Source organism: Triticum dicoccoides, chromosome 7A (genome assembly GCF_002162155.2).
Source record: "Triticum dicoccoides isolate Atlit2015 ecotype Zavitan chromosome 7A, WEW_v2.0, whole genome shotgun sequence".
In the NCBI taxonomy this organism is placed as follows: domain Eukaryota; kingdom Viridiplantae; phylum Streptophyta; class Magnoliopsida; order Poales; family Poaceae; genus Triticum; species Triticum dicoccoides.
The window spans coordinates 145,166,598-145,186,989 of NC_041392.1; positions in this window are offsets into that span (position 1 = coordinate 145,166,598).

Sequence of the window (20,392 nt, forward strand, 5' to 3'; positions counted from 1 at the left end):
CTAATATCACCATCTCCATATCTCAAAACAATTATCAAGTATCAAACTTCTCTTAGTATTCAATGCACTATATATGAAAGTTTTTATTATATCCCTCTTGGATGCCCATCATATTAGGACTAGTTTCGTAACCAAAGCAAACTACCATGCTGTTCTAAAGACTCTCAAAATAATATAAGTGAAGCACGAGAGTTCATCTATTTCTTCAAAATAAAACCACCACCGTGCTCTAAAAAGATATAAGTGAAGCACTAGAGCAAATGACAAACTACCCCGAAAGATATAAGTGAAGATCAATGAGTAGTCGAATAATTATGCAACTTTATGAAGACTCTCTAACATTTAAGAATTTCAGATCTTGGTATTTTATTCAAACATCAAGCAAAAAAATAAAATAAAATGACGCTCCAAGCAAAACACATATCATGTGGCGAATAAAAATATAGCTCCAAGTAAAGTTACCGATGAACGAAGACGAAAGAGGGGATGCCTTCCGGGGCATCCCCAAGCTTAGGATTTTGGTTGTCCTTGAATATTACCTTGGGGTGCCTTGAGAATACCCAAGCTTAGGCTCTTGCCACTCCTTGTTCCATAATCCATCAAATCTTTTTCCCAAAACTTGAAAACTTCACAACACAAAACTTAAAGTAGAAAATCTCTTGAACTCCGTTAGCGAAAGAAAACAAAACACCACTTCAAGGTACTGTAATGAACTAATTCTTTATTTATATTGGTGTTAAACCTACTTTATTCCAACTTCTATATGGTTTATAAACTATTTTACAAGCCATAGATTCATCAAAATAAGCAAACAACACACGAAAAACAGAATCTGTCAAAAACAGAACAGTCTGTAGTAATCTGTAGCTAACGCAAGTTCTTGAACCCCAAAAATTCTAAAATAAATTTATGGACGTGAGGAATTTATCTATTAATCATCTGCAAAAAGAATTAACTAAATATAACTCTCTAATAAAAATGGCAACAATTCTCGTGAGCGCTAAAGTTTCTGTTTTTTACAGTAAGATCAACAAGACTTTCCCCAAGTATTCCCAACGGTTCTACTTGGCACAAACACTAACTAAAACATAAAAACTCAATAATAACAGAGGCTAGATGAATTATTTATTAATAAACAGGAGCAAAAAGCAAGGAACAAAAATAAAGTTGGGTTGCCTCCCAACAAGCGCTATCGTTTAACGCCCCTAGCTAGGCACGATGATTTCAATGATGCTCACATAAAGGATAAGAATTGAAACATAAAGAGAGCATCATGAAGAATATGACTAGCACATTTAAGTCTAACCCTCTTCCTATGCATAGGGATTTTGTGAGCAAACAACTTGTCGGAACAAGAATTAACTTGCATAGGAAGGTAAAAGAAGCATAACTTCAAAACTTTAAGCACATAGAGAGGAAACTTGATATTATTGCAATTCATACAAGCATATATTCCTCCCTCATAATAATTTTCAGTAGCATCATGAATGTATTCAACAATATAACGAGCACCTAAGCATTCTTTTCATGATCTACAAGCATAGAAATTTTTTTACTCTCCGCACAAGCAAAATTCTTCTCATGAATAATAGTGGGAGCAAACTCAACAAAGTAATTATCATGTGAGGCATAATCCAATTGAAAACTAAAATCATGATGACAAGTTTCATGTATATCATTATTCTTTATATCATACAAGTAATCACAATAATCATCATAGATAGCAACTTTGTTCTCATAATCAATTGGAACCTCTTCCGGAATAGTGTATTCATCACAAAATAAAGTCATGACCTCTCCAAATCCACTTTCATCAATATAATTATCATAAATAGGAGGCATGCTTTCATCATAATAAATTTTCTCATCAAAACTTGGGGCACAAAAAATATCATCTTCATCAAACATAGCTTCCCCAAGCTTGTGGCTTTGCATATCATTAGTATCATGGATATTCAAGGAATTCATACTAACAACATTGCAATCATGCTCATCATTCAAATATTTAGTGCCAAACATTTTAATGCATTCTTATTCTAACACTTTGGCACAATTTTCCTTTCCATCATACTCACGAAAGATATTAAAAAGATGAAGCATATGAGGCAAACTTAATTCCATTTTTTGTAGTTTTCTTTTATAAACTAAACTAGTGCTAAAACAAGAAACAAAAAGATTCGATTGCAAGATCTAAAGATATACCTTCAAACGCTAACCTCCCCGGCAACGGCGCAAGAAAATAGCTTGATGTCTACTACACAACCTTCTTCTTATAGACGTTGTTGGGCCTCCAAGTGCAGAGGTTTGTAGGACAGTGGCAAATTTCCCTCAAGTGGATGACCTAAGGTTTATCAATCCGTAGGAGGCGTAGGATGAAGATGGTCTCTCTCAAGCAACTCTACAACCAAATAACAAAGAGTCTCTTGTGTCCCCAACACACCCAATACAATGGTAAAATTGTATAGGTGCACTAGTTCGGCGAAGAGATGGTGATACAAGTGGTATATGGATGGTCGATAAAGGTTTTTGTAACCTGAAAATATAAAAACAGCAAGGTAACTAATGATAAAACTGAGCACAAACGGTATTGCAATGCTAGGAAACAAGGCCTAGGGTTCATACTTTCACTAGTGCATGTCCTCTCAACAATAATAACATAATTGGATCACATAACTATCCCTCAACATGCAACAAAGAGTCACTCCAAAGTCACTAATAGCGGAGAACAAACGAAGAGATTATGGTAGGGTATGAAACCACCTCAAAGTTATTCTTTCCAATCAGTCCGTTGGGCTATTCCTATAAGGGTCACAAACAACCCTAGAGTTCATACTAGAATAACACCTTAAGACACAAATCAACCAACACCCTAATGTCACCTAGATACACCAATGTCACCGCAAGTGTCCGTGGGTATGATTATACGATATGCATCACACAATCTCAGATTCATCTATTCAACCAACACAATAGGACCTCAAAGAGTGCCCCAAAGTTTCTACTGGAGAGTCACGACGAAAATGTGTGCCAACCCCTATGCATAGGTTCATGGGCGGAACCAGCAAGTTGATCACCAAAACGTACATCAAGTGGATCAATAGAATACCCCATTGTCACCACAGGTATCCCACGCAACACATACATCAAGTGTTCTCAAATCCTTAAAGACTCAATCCGATAAGATAACTTCAAAGGGAAAACTCAATCCATTACAAGAGAGTAGAGGGGGCGAAACATCATAAGATTCAATTATAATAGCAAAGCTCGCGATACATCAAAATCGTATCACCTCAAGAACACGAGAGAGAGAGAGAGAGATCAACCACATAGCTACTGGTACATACCCTCAGCCCCGAGGGAGAACTACTCCCTCCTTGTCATGGAGAGCACCGGGATGATGAAGATGGCCACCGGAGAGGGGTTCCGCCCTCTGGCAGGGCGTCGGAACGGGTCTAGATTGGTTTTCAGTGGCTACGAAGGCTTCTGGCGGCGGAACTCCTGATCTATTCTGTTCTTCGAAGTTTTTAGGGTATATGGGTATATATATAGGAGGAAGAAGTACTTCGGTGAATCTCCGGGCTGTCCACGAGGCAGGGGGCGCGCCCAGGGGGAGTGGGCGTGCCCCCCACCCTCGTGGGCAGCCCGGGACTCTCCTGGTCCATCTCCGATACTCCGTGGGCTTCTTCTGGTCCAAAAATAAGTTCCGTGAAGTTTCAGGTCAATTCGACTCCGTTTGATTTTCCTTTTCTGCGATACTCTAAAACAAGGAAAAAACAGAAACTGGCACTGGCTCTGGGTTAATAGGTTAGTCCCAAAAATAATATAAAAGTGTATAATAAAGCCTGTAAACATCCAAAACAGATAATATAATAGCATGGAACAATCAAAAGTTATAGATACGTTGGAGACGTATCACAGGCAAGCGATGCTAAGGAAGCCATACGCCAAGCAGGCCTGATGATGGAGCGGATGAAGACGGTGCATGAGACCAGCCAAGCTACCTATGATGCCAGTGCAGCTCTCCAAGCCAATGTCCAGGTTAGTTGATTTCCGACTGACCTTCCAACTTGATGCTTATTTTGTTAGGATATGCTACCTGAAGACTTTCATTGTGCATCATTTGTCAGTCTGCACTTCGCATCTGTACACCCAGTGGGTGTTTCGATTTATGCTGAGTAGTTTTTCCAATTGAGTCGATTGTATCTTTGGACTAGTGGGGGCACGCAGGGTGCACCCACTCGGTGTAGTATTCGAGGCCACCTTCGAATGTGTGATTCCGCGGGGGTCTTGATAAAAAATATCTTGTTCTTCAGTTCTTCCACTCGGTCTAGGCGGACCCCGTCGAGTGGAACCTAAACCAATGGGGGCACGCTGAGTGCACCCACTGGGTGTAGTCCCCGAGACTGCGGTCGACTACGGGCAATCGGTTGTGGTCTGAGAATATCCATTTCTTTTCTTCTTCTTTTTTTGACATTCTTCGACTCGATCTGGACGGACCATGTTGAGTGGAACCTGGACCAGTGGGGGCACGCTAAGTGCACCCACTGGGTCTAGTCCCCGAGACTACTGTTGAATGTTTGATTCTGCAGTAGTCTTAGAATCCTTTTCACTCGGAAGCGAATAATCTTTGATTCTGTCCAGTGATATATATTTTTACTGACTTCAGAAATCTTGTGAGCTCATCTCCCAATTTGCTGAATTCGAGAGGAAGCAGATACAGCTCAATCTTGACTTGGAGTTGGCCAAGCAGAACTTGCCGAAGGCTAAAGACGAAACAGCTGGTATGGAAGGTAAAAACTTGTCGACTGTGGGATTGGGCTGTCTCTCAAGTCATCTCCTCATTCTTCTCTGTGAACCGAGTGATGTATATATTTTTTAGAGAAAATGAGGCAGGCTCTGGCGCAGAAGGACCTTGATCTTGTCACAGCACAGAAGGAGGCTCAGGAAAAAACAACACTCGCCGATAAGAAGCTGGCTTCAGTCAGGGCACTAGAGGAAGACTACGCCAAGCTGAAGACTACTCTCGCCGAAGCTAATAGAGAAGTGACCTGTCTAAAGAAGGACAAAGTAGACTTGAACGACCAGATTGAAGACATTTCTTGGAAGAGAAATGACCTAGAGGCTTATCTGGGGGGACTTGCCAAGAAGTTATTCCTTATGCTCGAAGGTACCTTTCCTTGTCCGACTGTTTCGCTATCGTCGATTCACCATAAAGATATTGACTCATTAGTTCTTTGTGGTTGTAGAATTTTGTCAAAACTTTGAGGAAGAAACTGGGCGAATCGAGACAAGCTTGGACCCCATCAATTCCCCTATCAAGGATGAAGCTGCCATGAACGTGCTCCGGCTGGAATCCCATCTTGCCAGCGTTACAGATTACCTCACTCGACTGAAGATTGCGGTGTCGCGGATTGACACGACGCTTTGGCCAAAGGAGACGCTCCAAAATGACCTCGTGTCTTTGATGACTCGACTCAATGAGATCTTGGTCGAGTGCAGGAATGGAAGAAATCGTCTACTCGATGCGGTGCTAACGTAGCTCTGTCTCTTGTTCGCGACCATTGCAAGGAGGCCAAAGAAGAGAAGTTAGCAGCGATCAAGGTTGCTAACACCAAGAGACCTGACTTCCAGTCTTTCATGGAGACCTTCATTGCTGCTGCTACTCGAATTGCAGATGGAATCGACCTGGATGAGTTCGTCGAGCCTGCCAGTCCTCCTCCTGTGGAGTGAACAAACTTTTTACAATCCGGTTAAATTTGCCTCGGTATGCCGAGTGGTTTTGTAACCATTAAACTCCTTCGGGCTTGCTGCTCGAGTACTTTAATCTGCGGTCTAGAACCTCGTAGGATTTATCTGAACTTTGTTGTTTTTGAATCTCTTGGCTCTGAGTGGAACTTGATTCTTCAGTCTGAATTGTTACTGACTCTGTGATGCAGCTCTATCAAGTGGACCATGGACAAGGGCACCTGATGCCGTCCATGAATTGCACCTTGTCGTCCTTGCGGATCGGGTTGGAGCGGACGTTATACTTGTGTCGCAGCTCCGTCGAGTGGGTTGTGGACAAGGGCACTTGGTGTTGTGCACGACCTGCACCTCATCGTCCTTGCGGATCGTGATGGAGCGGATGTTATACTTGTGTCGCAGCTCCGTCGAGTGGGTCGTGGACAAGGGCACTTGATGTTGTGCACGACCTGCACCTCATCGTCCTTGCAGATCGTCATGGAGCAGACGTTATACTTGTGTCGCAGCTCCGTCGAGTGGGTCGTGGACAAGGGCACTTGGTGCTGTGCATGACCTGCACCTCGTCGTCCTTGCGGATCAGGATAGTTTTTAACTTAGGCGAGTACGGAATTGCAGCTAAGCCCCCGAGTAGGAGGATTTCTCTCCATCTAGTAGGATTTTTTAAAACTTAGGCGAGTACGGGACTGCAGCTAAGCCCCCGAGCGGGAGGATTGCTCTCCACTCGGTAGGATTTTTTAAACTTAGGCGAGTATGGGACTGCAGCTAAGCCCCTGAGTGGGAGGATTGCTCTCCACTCGGTAGGATTTTTTAAACTTAGGCGAGTATGGAACTACAGCTAAGCCCCCGAGTGGGAGGATTGCTCTTCACTAGGTAGGATTTTTTAAACTTAGGCGAGTACGAAACTATAGCTAAGCCCCCGAGTGGGATAATTGCTCTCCACTCGGTAGGATTTTTTAAACTTAGGCGAGTACGGGACTGGTGCTAAGCCCCTGAGTGGGAGGATTGCTCTCCACTCGGTAGGATTTTTTAAACTTAGACGAGTACGGGATTGTAGCTAAGCCCCCGAGTGGGAGGATTGCTCTCCACTCGGTAGGATTTTTTAAACTTAGGCGAGTATGAGACTGCAGCTAAGCCCCCGAGTGGGAGGATTGCTCTCCACTCGGTAGGATTTTTTCAAACTTAGGCGAACGGATTCGCAGCTAAGCCCCCGAGTGAGAGGCTTGCTCTTCACTCAGTAGGATTTTGTTTTTGAAACTTAGGCGAATCGGATTCGCGGCTAAGCCACCCACTGGGGGATTTTGAACACGTGTATAAGTAATAACAATCATTTAGGAGACTGTAAAACCATGTCTTTGATAAAAAAACTGAAAGGTACTTCTTATTACATCTCAATAGTCTGAACTCTCAAGTATAAAAGTGGCGGAGCGGTTCCGCATTCCAAGAACGTGGTTCGTCTTTCTTGTGCTCCACATCGTATAGGTGATATGCTCCGTTGTGAAGCACCTTGGTGACGATGAAGGGGCCTTCCCAGATGGGAGCAAGCTTGTGGGTCCGCTGCTGATCCACTCGGAGAACAAGGTCCCCTTCCTGAAATGCTCGACCTCTCACGTTTCTAGCATGGAATCGACGAAGGTCTTGCTGATAAATAGTCGACCTGATCAGGGCCATCTCTCTTTCGTCTTCCAGAAGATCAACCGCATCTTGCCGGGCTTGTTTTGCTTCCGCTTCTGAGAAAAGTTCTACTCGTGGAGCATTGTGGAGTAAATCAAACAGCAACACAGCTTCGGCTCCATAGACCATGAAGAAGGGAGTCCGGCCAGTCGACCGATTTGGCGTTGTTCTCAGGCCCCACAGTACTGATGGTAACTCGTCCATCCAAGCACCTGCCGCGTGTTTGAGGTCACGCATCAACCTGGGTTTCAGACCTTGTAGGATCAAACCATTTGCCCTTTCTGCTTGTCCATTCGACTGCGGGTGGGCGACTAAAGCGTAGTCGACCCGAGTACCTTGGGAAGCGCAGAAAGCTCTGAACTCATCTGAATCAAAGTTTGAACCATTGTCCGTGATGACGTTGTGCGGGACTCCATATCTGAATGTCAACTCTCTGATGAAGCTAATAGCAGTACTTGAATCGAGGCTTTTGATGGGTTTGGCTTCAATCCACTTAGTGAACTTGTCGACTACAACAAGCAGGTGAGTGAATCCACTCATGCCAGTCCTCAGAGGTCCAACCGTATCCAATCCCCAAACTGCGAAGGGCCAAACGAGTGGAATGGTCTTCAGGGCTGGCGCAGGCTTGTGAGACATGTTCGAGTAAAACTGACAACCTTCACACTTGTCGACTATGTCTTTTGCCATTTCATTTGCTCACGGCCAATAGAATCCCGCTCGGTATGCTTTGGCCACAATGGTCCGAGGACGCATGGTGACCACAGGTCCCCGAATGGATGTCGTTGAGAATCATTCGACGTTTTTCTGGCCTGATGCACCGCTGAGAAACACCAGTCACACTTTCTATGTAAAGTTGTCCACCCATTACCGTGAAGGCTTTAGATCGACGGACAATCTGACGTGCCTCATGTTCATCTTCTGGAAGCTCTTTCCTGAGAATATATTGTTGGAGATATGCCCTAGAGGCAATCATGTATGATGATATTTCCTATGTGAATAAATATAGTCCTTGGACATTATCAATGATGTGTATCAGCAAGTACGTGACTTGTTTGTGGGTGTCAGTATCAAAACCGACGGATCTCGGATAGGGGGTCCCGAACTGTGCGTCTAAGGCGGATGGTAACAGGAGGCAGGGGACACAATGTTTACCCAGGTTCGGTACTCTTGATGGAGGTAATACCCTACGTCCTGCTTGATTGTTCTTAATGATATGAGTATTACAAGAGTTGATCTACCACGAGATCAAGGAGGCTAAACCCTAGAAGCTAGCCTATGGTATGATTGTATGTTGTCCTATGGACTAAAACCCTTTGGTTTATATAGACACTGGAGGGGGCTAGGGTTACACAAGGTCGGTTACAAAGGAGGAGATATACATATCCGTATTCCCTAGCTTGCCTTCCATGCCAAGTAGAGTCCCATCCGGACACGGGACGAAGTCTTCAATCTCGTATCTTCATAGTCCAACAGTCCGGCCAAAGGATATAGTCCGGCTGTCCGGAGACCCCCTAATCCAGGACTCCCTCAGTGGGACTATGCACTGTATGATGACTGTCCTAAAAGGTCCCTAGTCGAAAGGGTTGTGTGGACGCGCAACCGACTAGACTAGCATATGACACGGTCGATGTCTTGGTCTCACTAGCCATGGAGCATTGGATGCTAATCGGATAATATGGACTCGGAAGGATCTGGTCGGATTCAACGTAGTCGGATCCGAGTTGAGAGGTCCGAGTCAGACAAACCCAACTATGAGACACAGCGATATGTCATCTGTAAGTCTCTAGTACAACATATGTTCTATGTCCTATGACCTGAGCTGGCGCATGTACTCGGGATGGTGACAGACTTGCTTTGGTCCAACCAAACGCTACTCCGTGACTGGGTAGTTACAAAGGTAGGTTTCAGGCGTGTCCAGACCCATGCTGCGAGACATGGTCGAGCAAGATGGGATTTGCCCCTTCGACCAGGAGATATATATTCTGGGCCCCTCGTGTGATCCGACCAAGATAAGCATGGCCATGCAATTAGGATTATGAGATAATCCGGTTTGTGGTCGACATCACTGGAACGAGAAAGAGGTCGGGCTAGCACAAGGATGACAGACTCGCCTTGAGCCCGACAACATATATCATGTGGCAAAAGGAATGGAAGTATGATGTACAGGTTCACCTAACTAGCTTCATAGTCTGCTTGGTGTTCGGCATGCCTTGCTAGGGGCCGCTACCAACCATGCAGTTCGGAGGTGATCCGAACTGCGACCAAGCCGGCTTGAACCTAAGGGGTCGCGCGCTTAAGGGAAGGAACCTACGAGGTTGGATCCAAGGACACTGGTCGGATGTGATCCAAAATGTATTCGGATTGTGGCCGAGTAGACTTATGGGCTTTAGGGTCCGTGCGAGGCCCAAGTGTTGAGCCCACGATGGACCCTATATAAAGTGGATGTGCCGCATAGTCAGGCGATTGATCGCTTCGGCGTTGTCACTAGGGTTTGCATGTGTTGCGAATAGACACCTCCACTCGCTGCCGGTTGTGTGATCGAACCTAGCAGTCCACCGCATGACATTCCTCCTGCATGCGCAGATACCATTAGAGGCGATGCACTTGCACCGCTCTGGCGAACCAGCACGTGGGAACCGATAACCGGTTGTTTGAGGGAGATCGGACGAGGAGGAGACGACCTATGCGGACGCGCTGCCCCAACTCTTCTTCCGCTGCATGGCACTGCGCGTCTAGTGGTAACGAACTGTGATCCATCTCCCGTAGCATGTTCTTGGTTGTTCTGCGCGTAGGAATTTTTAATTTGCAGTTGAGGCACCCTACCGTAGAACCCAACATATATGCGATATGGGGCACTGTCCAATCAGGAATGACAACCAAAACCTCCATGATTAAGTCGACCACGGCTGGGATTTCAACTTCGGTCGGATCAGTAGAACTCTTAGGCTATGGAGGCTCTTCTGTGAAGGGATCCTCTTGAACTGACGGTGTGTGAAGATGTTCCAAGAACACATTGCTGGAAATTGGCTCCCGTTTGCAACCTATCTTTGCCAGGTCATCAGCTGCTTAGTTCTTCAGTCGAGGAATGTGGTGGAGCTCTAGCCCTTCAAACTTATTTTCTAATTTTCTCACCACATTGCAAATAGCCAGTCATAGCTGGGCTCCTGACGTCCCACTCCTTCATCACTTGATTGACCACCAAATCTGAGTCGCCATAGACCATTAGGCGACGGACGCCGAGTGAAATGGCCATACACAACCCATACAGAAGTGCTTCGTACTCAGCTTCATTGTTGGAGGAATCAAAGTGAATCTGGAGAACATAACTAAGCTTGTCACCTCGAGGGGATACCAGTACTACCCTAGCACCAGAACCATTCAGCATCTTGGATCCATCAAAAAACATAGTCCAATGTTCCGAGTGAATCTGAGTCGATTGTTGCTGCTCGACCCACTCGGCGAGGAAGTCTACTATGGCTTGGGACTTGATAGCTTTCTTTGCCTCAAACTTGATATCCAATGGAAGGAGTTCAATCGCCCACTTTGCCACTCGCCCAGATGCATCTCTGTTGTTCAGAATTTCTGACAATGGAGAGTCGCTGATGACTGTAATCGAATGGTCTGAGTACTAATCTGCAACCTTCTTCGTGGTCAAGTAGATTCCATAAACAAGCTTCTGATAATGTGGATATCTCTGCTTGGATCGAGTCAAGACTTTAGAAATATAGTACACTGGGCGCTGAACTTTATAGGCTTTACCTTCTTCTTCCCGCTCGACCGTGAGTACTGCACTGACAACTTGTCCAGTGGATGCAATATAAAGCAGTAAAGGCTCTTTGCTGATTGGAGCAGTGAGCACCGGCTGGGTGGAAAGCAGGGTTTTGAGCTCTGTAAACGCTGCGTCAGCTTCGCAAGTCCACTCGAACTTATCTGATTTCTTCATCAGTCGGTAAAGAGGCAATGCTTTTCACCGAGACGAGAGGTGAATCGACTCAAAGCGGCCAAGCAACCAGTGAGCTTCTGAACGTCATGCACACGCACGGGGCGTTTCATTCGGAGGATGGCGCCAACCTTCTCTGGGTTTGCGTTGATCCCTCGTTCAAAAATGAGGAAACCGAGTAACTTTCCACCTGGAACTCCGAATGTGCATTTCAACGGATTAAGCTTGATATCATACCTCCTCAGGTTGGCAAAGGTTTCGGCGAGGTCAGTCGATAGGTCGGAACCTTTACGTGACTTGACCATGATGTCATTCATATATGCTTCCACATTCCGACTGATTTGAGTGAGCAGGCACTTCTGAATCATCCTCATAAATGTGGCACCAGCGTTCTTGAGACCGAATGGCATGGTAACATAGCAAAAACACCCGAATGGGGTGATAAAAGTTGTTTTATTGCATCGGGTTCATATAGTCGGATCTGATGGTACCCAGAATACGCATCCAAAAAAGACAAATGCTCACACCCCACAGTTGAGTCGACAATCTGGTCGATGCGGGGGAGAGGGGAATGATCTTTTGGGCAGGCCCGATTGATATGCTTGAAATCAATGCACATACGAAGTGAATCGTCCTTCTTAGGGACCATGACAACATTGGCGAGCCACCCGGAGTGGTAAATTTCATGGATGAAGTCAGCTGCCAGAAGCCGAGCCACCTCCTCGCCGATTGATTTTCTCTTCTCCATGGCGGACCAACGAAGATGTTACTTAACGGGTTTTGCTTTTGGATTGACTCGCAAATGGTGCTCAGCCAGTCCCCTGGGTACACCCATCATGCCAGAAGGTTTCCATACAAAGATGTCCCAGTTCTCACAGAGGAACTGGATGAGCGCTTCTTCCTATTTGCTGTCGAGTGTTGTTGAGATATGAGTCGGAGCAGCATTGGGATCGGTCGGGTGAGTATGAACCGACTTTGTTTCACCGGACGACTGAAATGCAGAATCTGAGGAAGGCTTCTTGGCTCGTAACAAATCACTTGGATCTGCATTCTTCTGGTATTCCTACATTTCAACTGCTGCCATTTGTTCATCATCAATTTTTGAGCCCTTCTAAAGGCACTCTTCTGCTTTCTGCCGATTACCAGTGACTGTGATCACCCCTCTGGGACCAGGCATCTTCAATTTCAGATACACGTAACATGGTCGAGCCAGGAAACGAGCATATGCAGGCCTTCCTAGAATAGCATGATAAGCACTTTGGAAATCCACCACTTCAAATGTCAACTTTTCCTTACGGTAATTCTTTGAATCACCGAAAACCACGTCAAGAGTGATCTAGCTGAGTGATTCAGCTTTCTTTCCAGGGATAACACCATGGAAACTCATGTTGCTCTCGCTAAGCTTGGACATCGGAATGCCCATCCCCTTCAGGATTTCAGCATAAAGAATATTCAGCCCACCGCCACCATCCATCAACACTTTGGTCAGTCGAGTGCCTCCAACAACTGGGTCGACTATCAATGCTTGCCTCCCTGGAGTGGCAACGTGTGCTGGATGATCGGACTGGTCGAATGTGATTGCAGTTTGCGACCACATCAAATATGTCGTCGTTGCCGGGGCAACCATGTTTACTTCTCTGTTTATGACTTTCAGTCGACTTTTGCTCTCAATGTCAGCAAAAATCACCAAGGTGGAATTGACATTGGGGAAACCATCATCTTCTTCTTTGTCCTCATCCTTATCAGACTCCTTCTCTTTCTCATTGGGTTGTTTGTCTCAGAATTGCTGGATAAGGAGTCGACACTATCGAGTGGTATGCTTGGGATAAATCAGATTTCCTTCTTCGTCTTTCTTGGTGTGAATGTGACATGGCAAATCCAACACATCATTCCCTGCCTGATCTTTCACCTTCTTGGGGGTCCAGGGCGCCTTAGGTTTTCCCTTAAATTTTCCATGGATCACAGCTGCAGTTTCACCAGGTCCTGTAAGCTCATCTTTCCGTTTCTGCTTCAGATTGGAATTACCTCCTCCGGTGTCTTGACCGATTGGTTTGCTCTTGCCACTACGGAGTCGGTATTATTCTTCACCATTTGCGTACCGAGTGGCTATTTCCATCATTCGGGTCAGGGTCATGTCTCCTGTCCGACCGAATTTCAGGTTAAGCTCACGATACCGAACACCCTCCTTGAAGGAGCAAACTGCTTGATGCTGAGATACATTCTCCACTGTGTGATGCAAAGTGGTCCACCTCTGGATATAATCTCTAAAAGTTTCATTCGGTTTTTTCACACAATGCTGTAATTCTGCCAACCCTGCAGGTCGTTTGCATGTACCCTCAAACATTCGGACAAACACTCGGGCTAACTCTTCCTAGCTGAATATACTACCTGGAGTCAACTGATTCAACCAAGCTCTAGTTGATCCTTCGAGCATTATGGGGAGGTGCTTCATAGCCACCTCATCATTTCCACCACCAATCTGCACGGCCACTCGGTAATCCTCAAGCCAAGTGTCGGGCTTCGACTCACAGGTGAACTTACTAACTCCAGTAGCCAACCTGAAGTTGGGAGGAATCTCAGCAACTCTGATGGCTCTGTTGAAACATTCTGGACCGGAAACATGAACTCTGCTACCAGTCGGACGATCTCTGTCAAGTCCTTCTCTGTGCACTCTATTCCTGTCGACCAGACCTTGAATGAGGATCGGCCTCGCGTCAAAACCTAGCTCCCTTGGGTCGACTGGTACCCTTCATTCGCCAATGTGCAGGTGCCTGTCCTTATATTGCCGGGGCACATATGATCCATTCCTCGGAGGAGGTGTAGGCACTCGACGGCGGTCAGCCGAGTCGGTGATCATACTGCTCTTGGTTTCGACCCACGTACTGCTCTTGGCGAAGCCCGCATCCTTCACGCCGCAGGGGTGATCTTGGGCTGTGAGCCGACTGAACTGTGTCAGCCATCACAAATCTACTGTGTATTCTGTTACGCGACTGAGATATTGTCGTGTTCTGCTCTCCTACTGCTCGCAGCAACGCTCTGAGTTGCATCAAACCTCTTCCAGCCTTCGATTGAGACGGCTGAATAGACTCGGCTATACGGGCAGCGGCTGTAAGATTCTGAACCGGAGTGCGGTACACATGTGGTTCAGGCGAGAACAATTGTCGCTGCCGTTGACTGGATTCAGGGATCTGCCACCAAGCGCGCTCGTCGAGTGCATGTTGTAGGTTCTCCAGTCGAGTGCGCTCAGCCAAAGTGGCCAAGCGCGCCGCCTCCAAGGCCTGAGCCTCAGAGGTTTCTCCGATGATGGGCGTGCGGAGCGCCTCCACGTTGCGGCGGTGAAGTTCCTCCCTCTGCTATGAGGTGAGGGCTTCGAGATGATACTCCTCATGAACACGCGATGGATCGTCGCGGCCGTCACCGCCGTTGTCGCGATGAAAACCAGGTGGCCTGTGCGGCGTGTTCACCACCAAGACTTCCGCCACAGGGTCGCTGCTGTCACACTCGGAAAGGGTCTCAACAGAGCCAGTCGAACAGGCTGTAGAGAGATTCGCCGGGCTCGATTGCCGCGACTTGAGGGGTGGCCGACTGATGTGCCACCGTGTGTTTCACCCACCGCTGAAGCCGCGACTGACCGGATCGCTTGCGCTGGTGAACTACGGGGAGCGAAGACATCACGGGAGCCGACCGATACTGGGTCGACGGATACCGCAGAAGGATGCCGCGAATGCATGCGCGAAAGTGTGTCTCCCTGCGGACGGGGAGTGTCTCGACGTCGAGGGGGGCCTCCTGGAGCCAGGCGGAGTCATCGGCGACGAAGACGAGCGCGCCGAGTCGGATCTCGCGGCCCTCGGGCAATCCACCGCCGGAAACCATGATGGGAATCAGATAAATCGCAACCTCACCGAAAAGTCACTAAGACACCTGCCCCATGGTGGGTGCCAACTGTCGTGGGAGTAAACCTGACAATAGAATAAGGGGTATGTATGGAGAGGCAAGATCCTAGCTATGGTGAGGTTGTGCATGCAAGATTTACGAGTTCAGGCCCTTCTCGGAAGAAGTAACAACCCTACGTCTCGGTGCCCGGAGGCGGGTCGATTGGATTATGCGTGAAGTTACAGGGGGTGTGAACCCTTGTGCCAAAGGAGGGGCGGATTATATAGAGTGCCCCAGAACCCCAGCCATCCCCCGTTACATAAGGTTCGATGTACATAAAGAGGTGACATTACTGGTAACGTCAGTATTAAAGTCCTATAGATGATCATTAAGACTATAGAGTTGATACGTCTCCAATGTATCTACTTTTCCAAACAATTTTGCCCTTGTTTTGGACTCTAACTTGCATGATTTGAATGGAACTAACCCGGACTGACGATGTTTTCAGCAGAATTACCATGGTGTTATTTATGTGCAGGAGCAAACTTTCTCGGAATGACCTGAAACTTCACGGAGACACTTTTTAGAAAATAAGAAAAATACCTGCCAAAGATGAAGGCCAGGGGTCCCACCGTCTTGCCCCCTGTTGCGTCTGACTCCAACTCCACCTCCATATATTAATTTTTGATGAGAAAAAAATCAGGGAGAAGAAATCATCGCGTTTTACGATACGGAGCCGCCGCCAAGCCCTAAAACCTCTCGGGAGGGCTGATCTGGACTCCGTTCGGGGCTCCGGAGAGGGGAATCCGCGCCATCGTCATCATCAACCATCCTCCATCACCAATTTCATGATGCTCACCGCCGTGCGTGAGTAATTCCATCGTAGGCTTGCTGGACGGTGATGGGTTGGATGGGATCTATCATGTAATCAAGTTAGTTTTGTTAGGGTTTGATCCCTAGTGTCCACTATGTTCTGAGATTGATGTTGCTATGAGTTTGCTATGCTTAATGCTTGTCACCAGGGCCTGAGTGCCATGATTTCAGATCTGAACCTATTATGTTTTCATCAATATATGAGTGTTCTTGATCCTATCTTGCAAGTCTATAGTCACCTATTATGTGTTATGATCCGTTAACCCCGAAGTGACAATAATCGGGATACTTACCGGTGATGACCGTAGTTTAAGGAGTTCATGTATTCACTATGTGTTAATGCTTTGTTCCGGATCTCTATTAGAAGGAGGCCTTAATGTCCCTTAGTTTCCGTAAGGACCCCGCTGCCACGGGAGGGTAGGACAAAAGATGTCATGCGAGTTCTTTTCCATAAGCACGTATGACTATGTTCGGAATACATGCCTACATTATATCAATGAACTGGAGCTAGTTCTGTGTCACCCTAGGTTATGACTGTTACATGATGAACCACATCCGGCATAATTCTCCATCACTGATCCATTGCCTATGAGCTTTCCATATATTGTGCTTCGCTTATTTACTTTTCCATTGGTATTGCTATCATCACTACAAAATACCAAAAACATTACTTTTACTGTTGTTACATTTTTCTACCGTTACCACTACTATCATATTACTTTGCTACTAAACACTTTGCTGCAAGTATTAAGTTTCCAGGTGTGGTTGAATTGACAACTCAGTTGCTAATACTTGAGAATATTCTTTGGCTCCCCTTGTGTCGAATCAATAAATTTGGGTTGAATACTCTGCCCTCGAAAATTGTTGCGATTCCCTATACTTGTGGGTTATCAAGACCTTTTGCTGGCGCCGTTGCCGGGGAGCATAGCTCTATTCTTTGAGTCACTTGGGATATATATCTGCTTATCATTATGAAGAACTTGAGAGATCCAAAAACCAAGATCTATCCCTCAACTACGAGGGGAGGTAAGGAACTGCCATCTGGCTCTACACTTGATTCACCTTCTATTATGAGTAAGTTTGCGACACCTACACCTGCTTCTGCTATTCGTTCTGATATGTCGCATGTTATTGATGATGCCACTTCTGCTATGCATGATACTTATGATGAAACTACCTCTATGCCTGATACTACTATTCCACTTAGTGCTTTTCTTGACGAACAACTTGCTAGGGCTAGAGAAATTGAAAATATTGAATCTGATGATACTGATGAAAGTGATGATGAAGAACCACTTGCTATTCCTAAGGGTTATGTATTTGATCAAGATGCTTCTTTAGCCATTTTAGCTTGCAGAAATAGAACTGAACTTCAAAAATTATTAGCTAAATGGAGTAAGCAATCCCTAAATGATAGAATGAAACCTGACCCTACTTTTGTTACTTCACCTATCTTTGTTACTGATAAGGATTATGAATTCTCTGTTGATCTTGATATAATTACTTTGGTTGAATCTGATCCTTTTCATGGTTATGAATCTGAAACTGTTGTGGCACATCTTACTAAATTGAATGATATAGCCACCCTATCCACTAAAGATGAGAGAACTCGCTACTTTTATATCCTTGACATATTTCCGTTCTCATTAAAGGGTGATGCTAAGATATGGTTTAATTCTCTTGATCATGGTTGTGTGTGTAGCCCCCAGGATATGATTTATTACTTCTCTGCTAAATATTTCCCTGCTCATAAGAAACAAGCTGCTTTAAGAGATATATATAATTTTGCGCAAATTGAAGAAGAGAGTCTCCCACAAGCTTGGGGGAGGCTTCTCCAATTACTTAATGCTTTTCCTGATCATCCTCTTAAGAAAAATGAAATACTTGATATCTTTTATAATGGACTAACCGATGCCTCCAGAGATTACATGGATAGTTGTGTTGGTTCTGTTTTTAGGGAAAGAACATCGGATGAAGCTGAAATTCTATTGAATAATATGTTGGCAAATGAAAATAATTGGACACCTCCGGATCCAATTCCCGAGCCTATTCCTAAACCAACTCCGAAGAAGAGGGGTATTCTATTCCTCAGTCTTGAAGATATGCAAGAGGCAAAGAAATCTATGAGGGAAAAAGGTATTAAAGCTGAAGATGTTAAGAATTTACCTCCTATTGAAGAAATACATGGTCTTAATTTATCGCCTGTTGAAGAAACATATAATCTTAATCCTTTACCTATTGAAGAAACTCATGGTCTTGATAACCCGACACAGGTAGTAAAGGTAAATTCTCTCTATAGATATGATAAAGCTGTAATCCCATTTACTAAAATTGCTAGCCGATGCTTAGATGAGTTTGATAGATTTATGGCTAAGCAAGAAGATTTTAATGCTTATTTTGCTAGACAATTAAAATACAACTCAAATATGCTTGGACACTTGGGTGATTATATGGCTAATGTTAAAAGTGAACTTAAACTTATTAGTAAACATGCTTCTATGGTTACCACTCAAGTAGAACAAGTACTTAAAGCTCAAAATGATTTGCTCAATGAATTGAATAGTAAGAATAATGATAATGCTGTTAGAGTGGCTACTAGAACTGGTAGAATGACTCAGGAACCTTTGTATCCTGAAGGCTATCCTAAAAGAATTGAGCAAGATTCTCAGAGAAATAATATAGATGTACCTAGCTCTTCTAAAAAGAAGAAAAAACAAAAATGATAGGACTTTGCATGCTTCTAGTGATCCTATTGTTGAAACACCTGAGAATCCAAATGATATTTCTATTTCTGATGCTGAAACACAACCTGGTAATGAACCTGAAACTAGTGATAATGCTAATAATAATGTTCATAATGATGCTCAACCTAGTAATGATAATGATATAGAAATTGAACCTGCTGTTGATCTTGATAACCCACAATCAAAGAATCAATGTTATGATAAAAAAGACTTTGTTGCTAGGAAACATGGTAGAGAAAGAGAACCATGGGTTCAGAAACCCATGCCTTTTCCTCCCAAACCATCCAAGAAAAAGGATGATGGGGATTTTGAGCGCTTTGCTGAAATGATTAGACCTATCTTTTTGCATATGCGATTAACTGATATACTCAAAACCAATCCTTATGCTAAGTATATGAAAGATATTATTACAAATAAAAGAAAGATACAGGAAGCTGAAACTTCCACCATGCTTGCTAATTATACTTTTAAGGGTGGAATACTAAAGAAACTTAGAGATCCAGAAGTACCCACTATACCATGCTCCATTAAAAGAAATTATGTTAAAACTGCTTTATGTGATCTTGGAGCCGGTGTTAGTGTTATGCCTCTCTCTTTATATCGTAGACTTGATTTGAATAAGTTGACACCTACTGAAATATCTTTGCAAATGGCTGATAAATCAATTGCTATACATGTCGGTATTTGTGAGGATGTGCCTGTTGTAGTTGCAAACGTTACTATTTTAACGGACTTTGTTATTCTTGATATTCCCGAGGACGATAGTATGTCTATTATTCTTGGAAGACCCTTTTTGAATACTGCAGGGGTTGCTATTGATTGCACTATAGGCAATGTCACTTTTCGTGTTAATGGTAATGAGCATACGGTACACTTTCCGAGGAAACAACCTCAAGTTCATAGTATCAACTCAATTGGAAAAATTCCATCGATTATATTTGGAGGTTTTAAATTTCCTCTTCCTACTGTCAAGAAGAAATATGATATTCTTATTATTGGGGATGTGCATATCCCCGTTGAGGTAACATAGTGTTATTCGAAATTTCTCCGGTTCCATGTTATTCGGAATGACTTCGTTAACAAGACTTGATCAACCTTGTTAGTGGATTCCTTTGGATGATCATGAGATGGATGAAACTAGAAGGCACAACCTTCTATACCCCACTTTTACTTTCTGTTATTTATATTAAATAAAATAAAAATAAATATTTTTCTGTCTGTTATCTGATTATCCGTGCAATATAAAAATACCTCGAAAATAAAATTTCTCCAAATGCCCTGAAAATTAAATATGATTTTTTCTAGAATATTTGAGGATTTATGGAACAAAGAACACACCAGGGGGCCAACCACCTTGCCATGAGGGTGGAGGGTGCGCCTACCCCTCTAGGGCGCGCCCCCCTGCCTCGTGGGCCCACGGTGGCCCTCCTCCACTAATTCCTGCGCCCACACACTTCATCTTCCTCCCCCAAACACAAAAAACCAGCTCAAACCCGAGTCCAAGCTCGTTTTGCTACCATTTTCGATCTCCTTGCTCAAAGCACCTCTC